Genomic DNA, 12835 nt, shown 5'->3' on the forward strand with positions numbered 1-12835 from the left:
CTCATAGCTGAAGAGAATAGAAGAAGCTGAAGAGAATAGAAGAGACGATGAGATAAATCAAGGAGCAGTGATTGAAAGCACAGATTTTAAAAGCCTATAGATTGAAGGAGGAATGAAGACTGAGAGAGGTAAGAAATTCCAGTTGAGAGGTCCTGGAAAAGGGCTGATTTCCCTTCACTTTATACCCAAGGAATGCTTATTCTCTGGATGCGAAGCACAGGAGAAAGGGGCAGAGATCCGTGATGCTGGGTCGCTGTCCTCTTTACATTGTTGTGGATATTCTGAGATTTCCCCTGGGGATTAGGGGGTGCTGTGCCTGCACCTGCAATAGGGGCAGACCAAAGGCAGCTTTGTTAATGGTGAGGAGGGGGGTATTCCTGGTCCTTCCACCTCATTTTCTCTTCATTCACCAGTGGAATACCCATTTTGAGGTGGGGTGGGGGCACACAGAAAAAATGGGCCTTAGGCTCTGCGACCAGCTGCTGTCTGACTGGATGAGGCTGGCAGCACACTCATGGAGACATTAAAAAGGTAGGTGTCTTTTTGTTTAGGCCCAGCAGGACAAAGCATCCATGCTCCAGGCCTACGGCTGTTGTTTTTGAGACTCTCAGGTCTGCAGCAGTGGCTGTCTTTTTTCCCCCTCTTCCAGACACTAGACTCTGCCAGAGGCAGACCTGCACTGGGTGGGGGGGGGTTTCTGGATCATTAAATCAAAGGAGATATAGGTGGGTTCAGGTCGTTGCAGGTGGAATGCAGTTCAGGTGCACTCCACCTGTCCAGTGCCCAGACATGCAGATGCAGGACAATCAGTCCCATTGAATTAGAATGGGAAACAGTATGATTTGTTTTGATTTGAACACAGTGAGGGACTGAATAAACCAAGGCTTATTTGGAGTTGAAGAGTAAAAGGAGAAGAAAGTTCAGAGTTGTAATGACCATAGTGGTATTGATAAAATAGAGAAAGACCAGGGTTAAGATGGAGAGAGAAAGTTTGGAGGCTAGAGTTGAGGGAACTATGGTCTATCAGATAACAAGGCGGCAGAGCAAAGATTTGAGCAGAAAATACAAGATTGGCGAAGAATTTAGAGATTGTCAAAAATGGGTGATTTTCTGATGAATATTTTTCCTCCCTGGGAAATATATTAGTTATTTTATCAAATCTCATTTTCTTGATGCATTTTACCATTGAAAGTAAATGCAAGTTGACTGAGAAAGTGTGATTCTGCAGTGCTGACAGTGCTGTCAGTGAGCACTGAAACACCACATAATGAGAGATCTAATAATAACCTGTTCCAAGAAAGCTACCAATACAACTACTTTGTTTCTCTGCAAACCCGTTTGTGGAAGGAACGACGCTTAACAATTTTGGCAGACCGCAAATTGTTCTTACCTGTTCACTGAGGCACATCATAAAACACAGCTTGCTGTAGTGCATCCTTAACGGCAGCATATAGTAAAGCAAATTAAACTTATGCGTTACCATGGGGTGCATTTCTTTGGGCAGCAAAGTGTGCTGTGCCTTCCTGAGGTCAATTAGATGCTACAATCCCAAAATTTGACGGGGGTTCTATCGATCTCCTGCCATAACTTCAGCGGGTGACCGGTGGAAGCCCAAGGAAACGGTCAATTAAAGGTCAGACTGGCTTTCTTTCCTTAATGATTTTTTTTAAGTGTGATTCCTTAGGTCAATAAGAAGGTGTTTTCTGCTGCTGGGGAAGTTTCTCTATACTTTGGAAATTACTAGCTTTCTTTTGCGTTTTTTTTTAAATTAAGTATCACAGAAATATGTCTGTGTGATAACTAACTGAAAGTCTCCAGATTTCTTTACTAATGAATCTGCTGTAGTATTGTTCATGATAAGTCAACTGCATATTATTTTATAAGGACAGGAGTATTATACTATACAATTCAGAATGTATCATTCAGCTTATCCCTTTAAGGCTACAAGATCTAATTGCTGTTAAGTAAACACAGGCTGAAATCACAGAGTTTAATTGCTTGCAGAAGGAACTGTGGCGATTGGAAGGTGCCATTTTCAGGCAGGAGCTCAGAAGCAGCTTGCATCTTAAGATTGTTTTGTATTTAACATCTTTCGGATGAGACGTTAAACCAAGGCATCGTCTGCTCTCTCAGGTGGACGTAAAAGGTCCCACCACACTATTTTGAAGAAAAGCAGGGGAATTCTCCCTGGTGTTCTGGCCAATATTTATCCCTCAACCAACATCACTAAAACAGATTATCTGGTCATTATCACGTTGCTGTTTGAGGGACCTTGCTGTGCACAAATTGGCTGCTGCGTTTCCCTACATTACAACAGTGATTACACTTCAAAAGTACTTCATTGGCTGTAAAGCACTTTGGGACATCCTGAAGTCAAGAAAGGCGCTATGTAAATTCAAGTCTTTCTTATCTGTAACAGAGTTTGGAATGTGATGTATGTGTTTGCAGATGTAATGACCCCATTATACAGAATTTTGTTCCTCCTCTCCGCGCCCCCGCCAATGCACGTATGTTGCCTTGCAGTGTGAGGCCCAGAATTGAATAAAGGTGTAGTCTGATCATTGTACTGTAAAGCTGCAGCTTAACCTATGTAAACTTGTACTCTAGAGATCCGAGCATGCTGTTTGCTTTTTTTAATTGCTTCACCACTTTGTTTCGACATTGTTAGTGATGAGTCTAGTACTACTCCTGCATCCCTCTCTAAGTCTCCCTGCACTAATTCTAATCCATTAGTTGTTTACTTATGTTGTACATTTTTTTCCCAACATGCAACATTTGATTTGCCAGTATTAAATTGCATTTGCCATTTATCTATCTCATTGCTTAAATAATCTAAATCCTTCTGTAAATCATTCTTTACATCCTGTTTCTTAATTTCACTTTACCTGTGATATAAGAACAGATCTAAACTGCCATTGATAGTGAAGATTTTGGATTTAAAATCAGTGGGTTAACAGCAGGGTTAAACTAAAGGCCGGTTTTAGAGTCTACAGTTAAATGTTCAGAATCAGCTCCAAACGTGTTTTGGGGAGGATTAGCCTGTTTTTGAAAAGTAGGAAGCAGCGGATCAGTTGCCTTGCGAGAGTTGCTGAGCTCAGTTTATTTACCTCAGGACTCCCCTGTTTCGAAAGCAGGCAGTGACAGGAGAGGCAGAAATAGTACATAATTTGCTGTCAAAATAACGGTGAGGCAAATGGTGGTCGCCATTATTTATGTGCAAATGCTACAGCAACTTCAGGTGAGGGCAGATGCGCGGTTAAACACGGAAATCCAAAAGTTGCTGACCGAGATGCGCTGATCCGCTGTTAGCTTCATGAAAATGGCATCTCACTGTCCGCCTCACCATTGAAATACCTCGAATGGAAATTGCTGCATTTGCACGGTAGATACAAACTAAACTCGCCACGGAAAGTTAAAACGTGTCCATTTCAGACTACATACCCTTTTAACACCGTGATAAGTGTTAATTACTGCCAGTCTCAATCCTTCAGGTTTTAATTGTGGTTGGAGACTTTTTAAATGTCAAATTTTAAATTAACATTTTTTTTTTACTTTGCCTTGTCGTCTCTTTTTTCCCTTTCCCTTAATCTAATCTTTCTTTCCATCTCTGTACCTGATTTGACGTTGAATTCACCCACTCTAATTTACACTTCCTTCTCAGTCCTTGCGGTGTTAATTTCACAATCTTTCAATCTGATTGGTTAAGGAGATACACCGTTGCTTGCCCTGTTCACTCTGGCAATTCACCACGCTAAAATTTTAAAAACCAAAATGTGCAAGGGCATGTCTAACTAATGGCAGACACCATACGATGCCCTGCCACAGCAAATTATGGCCTATGCTCTTTTTGCCTCTATAGTGCCAATCACAGACTGCAATCTACTCAAGAATGCAGGGGTTGCAACATCATATAGTTGGAGATATGTCTAAAAATACACACAGGATAATGGATTGTCAGGATGCATTGTCAAGGTGCATTCACTCTTGAATTTTGTTGTTTTTTTTTGCTACAAGTAGTCATTTTCTCCATATTACATGCAGTGTATTACATTTCCTTGCAGTAACACATTGCTGTCGATCAAATAGACCAGAGGTTGGCATGGTCCTTGTTCCGTGCCGAGTTAGCTGGTCACAGTTGGTATGGTGTTATGTGGAGTTTTACAATTGATCTCAGTGTTCTTTGGCTAGGGAGGGGGAAAATAAAGTCACACATGGTCAAATAGGCCAAAACTGATGCTCTAGGATGATACATGAAGAGCGGCCATTGAGGAAGAGAGTGGCCAGCATGGCCAACTGTAACCCAGCATGAGTCAAACGCCTTCAGTAGAGAGGGGAGAAAATTGAAGAGCATGTAATAATTCACTTAAAAATTAAGCATGACTATTGCCTTAAGAGGCCACTGTCAATGGAGACTTAATTCCTGCTACATCACCATATTTATTAACCTCATATAACAACCCAACTCATGAGTGAAGGGATTAATGTAATTGAATTCTGTCGTGTGCATAAATATTTTATACACTACTGATATTTTTGCCTAATTTTCATTTTTATAGTAAAATTTTATTAGTTAAATATATTTTTGAAATGTATTGAAAGAATTTTAAACATTCTGTTTCGCAGACCATCCCTGCATGCTCCAAATAAGAAATTTAAACTCGACTGATTGCATTCTAGTCACTTAAATGTCTATCCGAACTTAGCAACTGCAACTACATTTTGAGGCCTTCTCCCAAAGTAAATGTGGAACATGAGTAAAGCTATCAATTTTTATGAATTTATGTTACTTTGTCAAAAGTGTTTGATGTTCTTGTTAAACATTAAAGATTGAGATTGAGAATTAAGTCACAGTTATACTATCACTTTCGCATTGCTGCGAGGCGACCTCACAGCAACACAAAAGTGACAGTATCAGGGGAATTTTAACCTAACGTGCCGGCAGGAAACCCATGGGATCGGGTGGAACGCTGGTTTAAACCTCGCCCAATATTACTTCCCATTGGCTTCAACGGAGAGTAAAATCGGGTGGGATGTAAAACCAGCTGATCCCGTCAGTTTTTCGACGGGCAGGTTAGGTTAAAATTGCTCCTAGAACTCTGGAGTCAAGGCCTGATCTAAACTTGGAACGCAGACGTGCGAGAGCCCTTTGGGAGAGGCCACTGGCTGGACATCACACGGAATATTGGGCTAATTCTGCAACGTGGTGCTCCCAGCAGGGAACCACACTCGCTGGGAGTACATGTCACAGAATTGGGGCTGCAGTGATGTAGCCCTACCTCTAACATACTCCATACAAGTGCATTTTCGCTGCTTGGAGTGCGGGATGGTGGAATTAATCCTCCAGCACCATTGCAGCGTCAAACTGGGTTATGTGTTGGTTGTGGCTCAATGGTAGTACTTTCACTTCTGAATCAGAAGGTTGTGGGTTCAAGTCCCACTCCAGGGACTTGATCATCAAATCTAGGCTGACAATCCAGTACAATACTGAAGGAATACTGCACTGTCAGAGGTGCTGCCTTTCAGATAGGATGTTAAATTTGTTTGCCCTCTCAAGTGGACGTAAAAGATACCTTGGCACTATTTTGATGGATAGCAGGGGAGTTCTCCCCGGTGTCATGGCCAATATTTATCCCTCAACCAACATCACCAAAATAGATTTTCTGTTCATTATCACATTGCTGTTTGTGGGACCTTGCTGTGTGCAAATTGTCTGCCGCGTTTCCCTACATTACAACAGTGACTACACTTCAAAAAGTACCTTATTGTCTGTAAAGTGGTTTGGGTCGTTCTGAGGTTGTGAAAGGCACTGTATAAATGCAAGTCTTTCTTTGTCTATGAAGTGCTTGTGTGATCTGTTGGACAGATAGCCCAGCGACACTCAATATGTAGGCTCACTGATGGAGAATGGCCAGTTGGGTGAGATAATGAATTGTGTGCTCACCACATGTGGGACTGTACCCCAGAAAGGATTCTGCACCTTTAGAAGAGGAGGGAGAATAAAAGACACAAATCCAAGCAAGTCGTTTTTGAATGCTTGATAGACAATGTGGAAATAGATGTGTTCACTTAGGCCTCAAGAACCTCTTAGTGGAACAAGCACTTCAGAAACTACAGCACCTGAAGTCAGCCAGTGTGAAGCCTGTAATTTCATAAATTGCTTGAGGAAGTTCAGTTTATTAAAGACAAGTAGGAAGTGACAAGTCAGAATGTTTCGGTGGTTCTGACATTGTACTGCTGCCTTTTTTTTTGTTTTCTTGGAAAGTACAGTTTGGATTTTTATTTTATTTTCTTGGTGAGTTTTTGTGTTTGTCAAAGCAAGTGATGCTCGTGCTGGGAAATCAAATTCTCTCCCATTCCAGGCACCCAGTGTGAACACCAGGCACAACACGGGTTATGTACAAAATGACGCTCCCTCTCAACTGTACTATCAAGCACTCAGAGGCTAGATAAGGTTTGAGTAAAACTCCCTCTATATTGCACCAAGTACTCTCAGAGTAGGTACACTATGGGTCAGATGGAGAGTATAGCTTTCTCTACACTGTCCTATCAAGGTCAGTTACAGCATGGGTTAGATACAGAATAAAGTTCCATTTACACTGTCCCAGTAATGTCTCAGACAGTCGGAGTTGGGGCCTTAATACTCGTTTCCTAATGCAGACCAATTGACTGCCAATAAGGAAAGGGGTCCAGATAAAGTGCCAGCACTTATCCCAAATTAAAATCTTTGGCTGAAATGGCCTTCTCACCCCCATCTCACAAAGTGTCATTCCTGGTGTTCCATGGGGTGTTATAAATGGTGCAGGGGGACCCATTCCCTATAAATAATCCCCATTCCCGGGATTTGGAATGTGGTCAGACGAAGCATGTCTCAACCTTACACTGGCATCCAGCGTAGTTCAAAGGGTCGGCTAGAGGGGTCTGTACTTGGAGATATGCCTAGCACTAGTATGCAGGAGCAAGGGCAGGGGGATAGGACGGCTCAGGAAGCAACTCGTCGGAGGGAGAGCTCAAATCCGAGCCCTGTTGCAAAGGGCACAGATGAAGACATAGAGGCCCCATCATGCACAAGAAGATTGATGGCAATCCACATGGACCTTCTAAGTGCACTGGCCTGCCTGCCAGCCAGCGAGCTTGTACACAATGTCGGAGAGCATGGAGGAGTCCAGTTCAAACTTGTATACTGTCTTCATGCATGGCATCGAGACCATGCAGTCAACCATGGAGGGAGTGGTCACTAGAAACGTGACTCAGAGGTGAGTTTTTTTTTATTCGTTCACGGGATGTGGGCGTCGCTGGCGAGGCCAGCATTTATTGCCCATCCCTAATTGCCCTCGAGAAGGTGGTGGTGAGCCGCCTTCTTGAACCGCTGCAGTCCGTGTGGTGACGGTTCTCCCACAGTGCTGTTAGGAAGGGAGTTCCAGGATTTTGACCCAGCGACAATGAAGGAACGGCGATATATTTCCAAGTCGGGATGGTGTGTGACTTGGAGGGGAACGCGCAGGTGGTGTTGTTCCCATGTGCCTGCTGCTCTTGTCCTTCTAGGTGGTAGAGGTCGTGGGTTTGGGAGGTGCTGTCGAAGAAGCCTTGGCGAGTTGCTGCAGTACATCCTGTGGATAGTGCACATTGCAGCCACAGTGCGCCGGTGGTGAAGGGAGTGAATGTTCAGGGTGGTGGATGGGGTGCCAATCAAGCGGGCTGCTTTATCTTGGATGGTGTCGAGCTTCTTGAGTGTTGTTGGAGCTGCACTCATCCAGGCAAGTGGAGAGTATTCCATCACACTCCTGAATTGTGCCTTGTAGATGGTGGAAAGGCTTTGGGGAGTCAGGAGGTGAGTCACTCGCCACAGAATACCCAGCCTCTGACCTGCTGTAGTAGCCACAGTATTTATATGGCTGGTCCAGTTAAGTTTCTGGTCAATGGTGACCCCCAGGATGTTGATGGTGGGGGATTCGGCGATGGTAATGCCGTTGAATATCAGGGGGAGGTGGTTAGACTCTCTCTTGTTGGAGATGGTCATTGCCTGGCACTTATCTGGCGCAAATGTTACTTGCCACTTGTGAGCCCAAGCCTGGATGTTGTCCAGGTCTTGCTGCATGCGGGCTCGGACTGCTTCATTATTTGAGGGGTTGCGAGTGGAACTGAACACTGTGCAGTCATCAGCGAACATCCCCATTTCTGACCTTATGAAGGAGGGAAGGTCATTGATGAAGCAGCTGAAGATGGTTGGGCCTAGGACACTGCCCTGAGGAACTCCTGCAGCAATGTCCTGGAGCTGAGATGATTGGCCTCCAACAACCACTACCATCTTCCTTTGTGCTAGGTATGACTCCAGCCACTGGAGAGTTTTTCCCCTGATTCCCATTGACTTCAATTTTACTAGGACTCCTTGGTGCCACACTCGGTCAAATGCTGCCTTGATGTCAAGGGCAGTAACTCTCACCTCACCTCTGGAATTCAGCTCTTTTGTCCATGTTTGGACCAAGGCTGTAATGAGGTCTGGAGCCGAGTGGTCCTGGCGGAACCCAAACTGAGCATCGGTGAGCAGGTTATTGGTGAGTAAGTGCCGCTTGATAGCACTGTCAACGACACCTTCCATCACTTTGCTGATGATTGAGATTAGACTGATGGGGCGGTAGTTGGCCGGATTGGATTTGTCCTGCTTTTTGTGGACAGGACATACCTGGGCAATTTTCCACATTGTCGGGTAGATGCCAGTGTTGTAGCTGTACTGGAACAGCTTGGCTAGAGGCGCAGCTAGTTCTGGAGAACAAGTCTTCAGCACTACAGCTGGGATGTTGTCGGGGCCCATAGCCTTTGCTGTATCCAGTGCACTCAGCCGTTTCTTGATATCACGTGGAGTGAATCGAATTGGCCGAAGACTGGCTTCCGTGATGGTGGGGATATCGGGAGGAGGCCGAGATGGATCATCCACTCGGCACTTCTGGCTGAAGATGGTTGCAAACGCTTCAGCCTTGTCTTTTGCACTCACGTGCTGGACTCCGCCATCATTGAGGATGGGGATGTTTGCAGAGCCTCCTCCTCCCGTTAGTTGTTTAATTGTCCACCACCATTCACGACTGGATGTGGCAGGACTGCAGAGCTTTGATCTGATCCGTTGGTTGTGGAATCGCTTAGCTCTGTCTATAGCATGTTGCTTCCGCTGTTTAGCATGCATGTAGTCCTGAGTTGTAGCTTCACCAGGTTGGCACCTCATTTTTAGGTACGCCTGGTGCTGCTCCTGGCATGCTCTTCTACACTCCTCATTGAACCAGGGTTGATCCGCTGGCTTGTTGGTAATGGTAGAGTGAGGAATATGCCGGGCCATGAGGTTACAGATTGTGCTGGAATACAATTCTGCTGCTGCTGATGGCCCACAGCGCCTCATGGATGCCCAGTTTTGAGCTGCTAGATCTGTTCTGAATCTATCCCATTTAGCACGGTGGTAGTGCCACTCAACACGTTGGATGGTGTCCTCAGTGCGAAGACGGGATTTCATCTCCACGAGGACTGTGCGGTGGTCACTCCTACCAATACTGTCATGGACAGATGCATTTGCGACAGGTAGATTGGTGAGGACGAGGTCAAGTAAGTTTTTCCCTCGTGTTGGTTCGCTCACCACCTGCCGCAGGCCCAGTCTGGCAGCTCTGTCCTTCAGGACTCGGCCAGTCATGGTGCTGCCGAGCCACTCTTGGTGATGGACATTGAAGTCCCCCACCCAGAGTTCATTTTGTGCCCTTGCTGCCCTCAGTGCTTCTCAACATGGAGGAGAACTGATTCATCAGCTGAGGGAGGAGGTGGTAATCAGCAGGAGGTTTCCTTGCCCATGTTTGACCTGATGCCATGAGATTTCATGGTCAATGTTAAGGACTCCCAGGGCCACTCCCTCCTGACTGTATATCACTGTACCGCCACCTCTGGTGGGTCTGTCCTGCCGGTGGGACAGGACATACCCAGGGATGGTGATGGAAGAGTCTGGGACGTTGGCTGAAAGATATGATTCTGTGAGTATGGCTATGTCAGGCTGTTGCTTGACTCGTCTGTGGGACAGCTCTCCCAATTTTGGCACAAGTCCCCAGATGTTAGTAAGGAGGACCTTGCAGGGTCGACTGGTCTTGGTGTTTTGCTGTTGTCGTGTCCGGTGCCTAGTGGTTCGATGCCGTCCGGTTTTATTCTTATTGTGACTTTTCGTAGCGAGATTTTACAACTGAGTGGCTTGCTAGGCCATTTCAGAGGGCAATTAAGAATCAACCACATTGCTGTAGGTCTGGAGTCACATATAGGCCAGACCGGGTAAGGACGGCAGGTTTCCTTCCCTAAAGGACATTAGTGAACCAGATGGGTTTTTACGACAATCCGGTAGTTTCATGGCCATCATTACTGATACTAGTAATTTAATTCCAGATTTTTTAATTTAACTAATTGAATTTAATTAATTAATTGAATTTAAATTCGCCAGCTGCCGTGGCGGGATTTGAACTCATGATTCTGGATTTTCGTCCAGGCCTCCGGATTACTAGTCCAGTAACATAACCACTATGCTACCGTACCCGACATAAAGCTGTAAAGCTGATATCCTCAGTATTCCAAAGTGTTACAAAATATGATTAAGTGAAAAAATGGATCCAGAAAACATTTCTCTATCTGAATTATTACAAGAAAAAAAACAGAAATGTACTTTAGTCAAAAACAATATTTGAAAAAGCTGGAAACACATAGCAGATTAATCATAATCTGTGGAGAGAACAGACAGTCACATTTAGGTTCATGCCCTTCTTCAGAACTGTAAATAAGAGGTGGGCAAGCATATTAATAGGATCTAAAAAGGGAAGCGGGGAGAAAAAAGTGAAAAACAAAACGCAGAAAGAAAGTATCATTGCAGTCAAAATAATAGAGGGAAGCATAAAAGAATTGAGAGATAAATTATGTATTCATAATTAAGGCAGTGGGAAAATGCAATAAAATGGGAGAGATGTAAAACGTCGAAAACCTGGAAATCATGTTTGAAACTAAAACGGGTTTGAATTTTAAAGAGAAGACACTTGCAAACAGTAGCAGGCCCACCAAATTCCAAAAGGGAAAGAACAGGCCAAAAGGGAAGGCACAGCCCACCCACAAACACTGTGCTGATGAAGGGCCTCCCCCAACCAAAGAGCCAACCAAAATATTAACACAGCTCTCAAAAGGGGTAAAGCTTCAAATCAAGTTTCATAGAAAAACAGAATCTCGCACCTTTGGGTGACTAACAATTTATATCAAGCTTTTATGTCGCTGTTTCGCATTGAGTGTGTTTTTTTTGACAAAAAGCCAGTGAAGTCGACATGGATTCAGAGTGTGGAAATGACTCCCTCATAAATAATACATATCGGCTGTTCCTGGTCTTTAAACTCACCACACTGGAGAGCGTCTTCATTTTAAAAGGGCTCGCTGATTTGCCAGTTCAACTTTTCACACAGTGGAAAACTACAAAACGTATCTCTGCAAAATTAGTTTTAACCAATGCAATTGTCAACAGGACGCATTTAAAGCAATTCATTGTTTGGAGCAGATTACAGGCTGCAGCGCTGTTCGATTAATTTAATGTGATCTTATACAACATTTATGTGAAAAATAATTTATTAAAATAGCATGGTTCAGTGGATAAATGCAACCCGTGTTGTGGCCCTCAGCCAGACTGATCTATAAGATCCCAATTACATAGAATGTACAGCACAGAAACAGGCCATTCGGCCCAACTGGTCCATGCCGATGTTTATGCTCCAGACGAGCCTCCTCCCACCCCTCTTCTTCTAACCCTATCAGCATAACCTTCTATTCCTTTCTCCTTCATGTGTTTATCTAGCTGCCCCTTGAATGTATCTATGCTATTCGCCTCAACTACTCCTTGTGGTAGCGAATGCCACATTCTAACCACTCTCTGGATAAAGAAGTTTCTCCCAAATTCCCTATTGGATTTATTGGTGACTCTCTTATATTTCTGACCCCTGATTTTGGTCTCTCCCACAAGTGGAAACACCTTTTCTACGTCTACCCTATCAAACCCTTTCATAATCTTAAAGGCCTCAGGTCACCCCTCAGCCTTCTCTTTTCTAGAGAAAAGAACCCCAGCCTGCTCAATCTTTCCTGATAGGGATTGCACTTGAAAGAACTGAGAGGTTATACCTGTGCTGAGTTAGCTGATCCCAACATAGACAGAGGTTGGAGCACTACAATTGGCCTCAGTGTCCTCTAGCTAAAAGAGAGTTCAAGTCAGCCAGAGTTCCTGCTTTGGATCATTAGAATGCCATGTCGCCTGGTAGGAGGTGCACCTGCGGACATTAGGAAAAGCAATGGAGACATTTCCTTTTCATGATGTGATAGGAAATCCTACGTTCTTTATATATGGATTCACAAACTTGTTACACAGAAAACCCTCACCCGATATCGGGCTCGGCCCTGACGTCTCCATGCCAATGCTCATTGTTTAGACTCACGTGAAGAATGAGCATTTACGTGAGGTACCAAAGGGCTGCTGGTGCACATAGAATTATAACCTAAAATCGGTCTGCATCTTCTGAAGAGGAGGGGAACGCATTCTACGATATAATCCTGTGCATTCGTTTTAATGAATCTGTAAATGCGTTTGTACTTATGGATTGATTAAAACTATGCACACAGCAAAATCCTTCAGCTGATTCCTTCAGTCCAGGTTGTGGGTAAAGGCTATCTTCTGTTCTCAGTAAACTAGCAGTGGTTATGAGACTATGAAACCAGCATTTTTCATATACTATTTCCCCCCTCTTTACTGAAAAAGCTCTCTGTTATAATTCTGGCCCATGACTGTCAGGCCTCAAACTCA

This window comes from Heptranchias perlo, chromosome 34, assembly GCF_035084215.1.
Source record: "Heptranchias perlo isolate sHepPer1 chromosome 34, sHepPer1.hap1, whole genome shotgun sequence".
In the NCBI taxonomy this organism is placed as follows: domain Eukaryota; kingdom Metazoa; phylum Chordata; class Chondrichthyes; order Hexanchiformes; family Hexanchidae; genus Heptranchias; species Heptranchias perlo.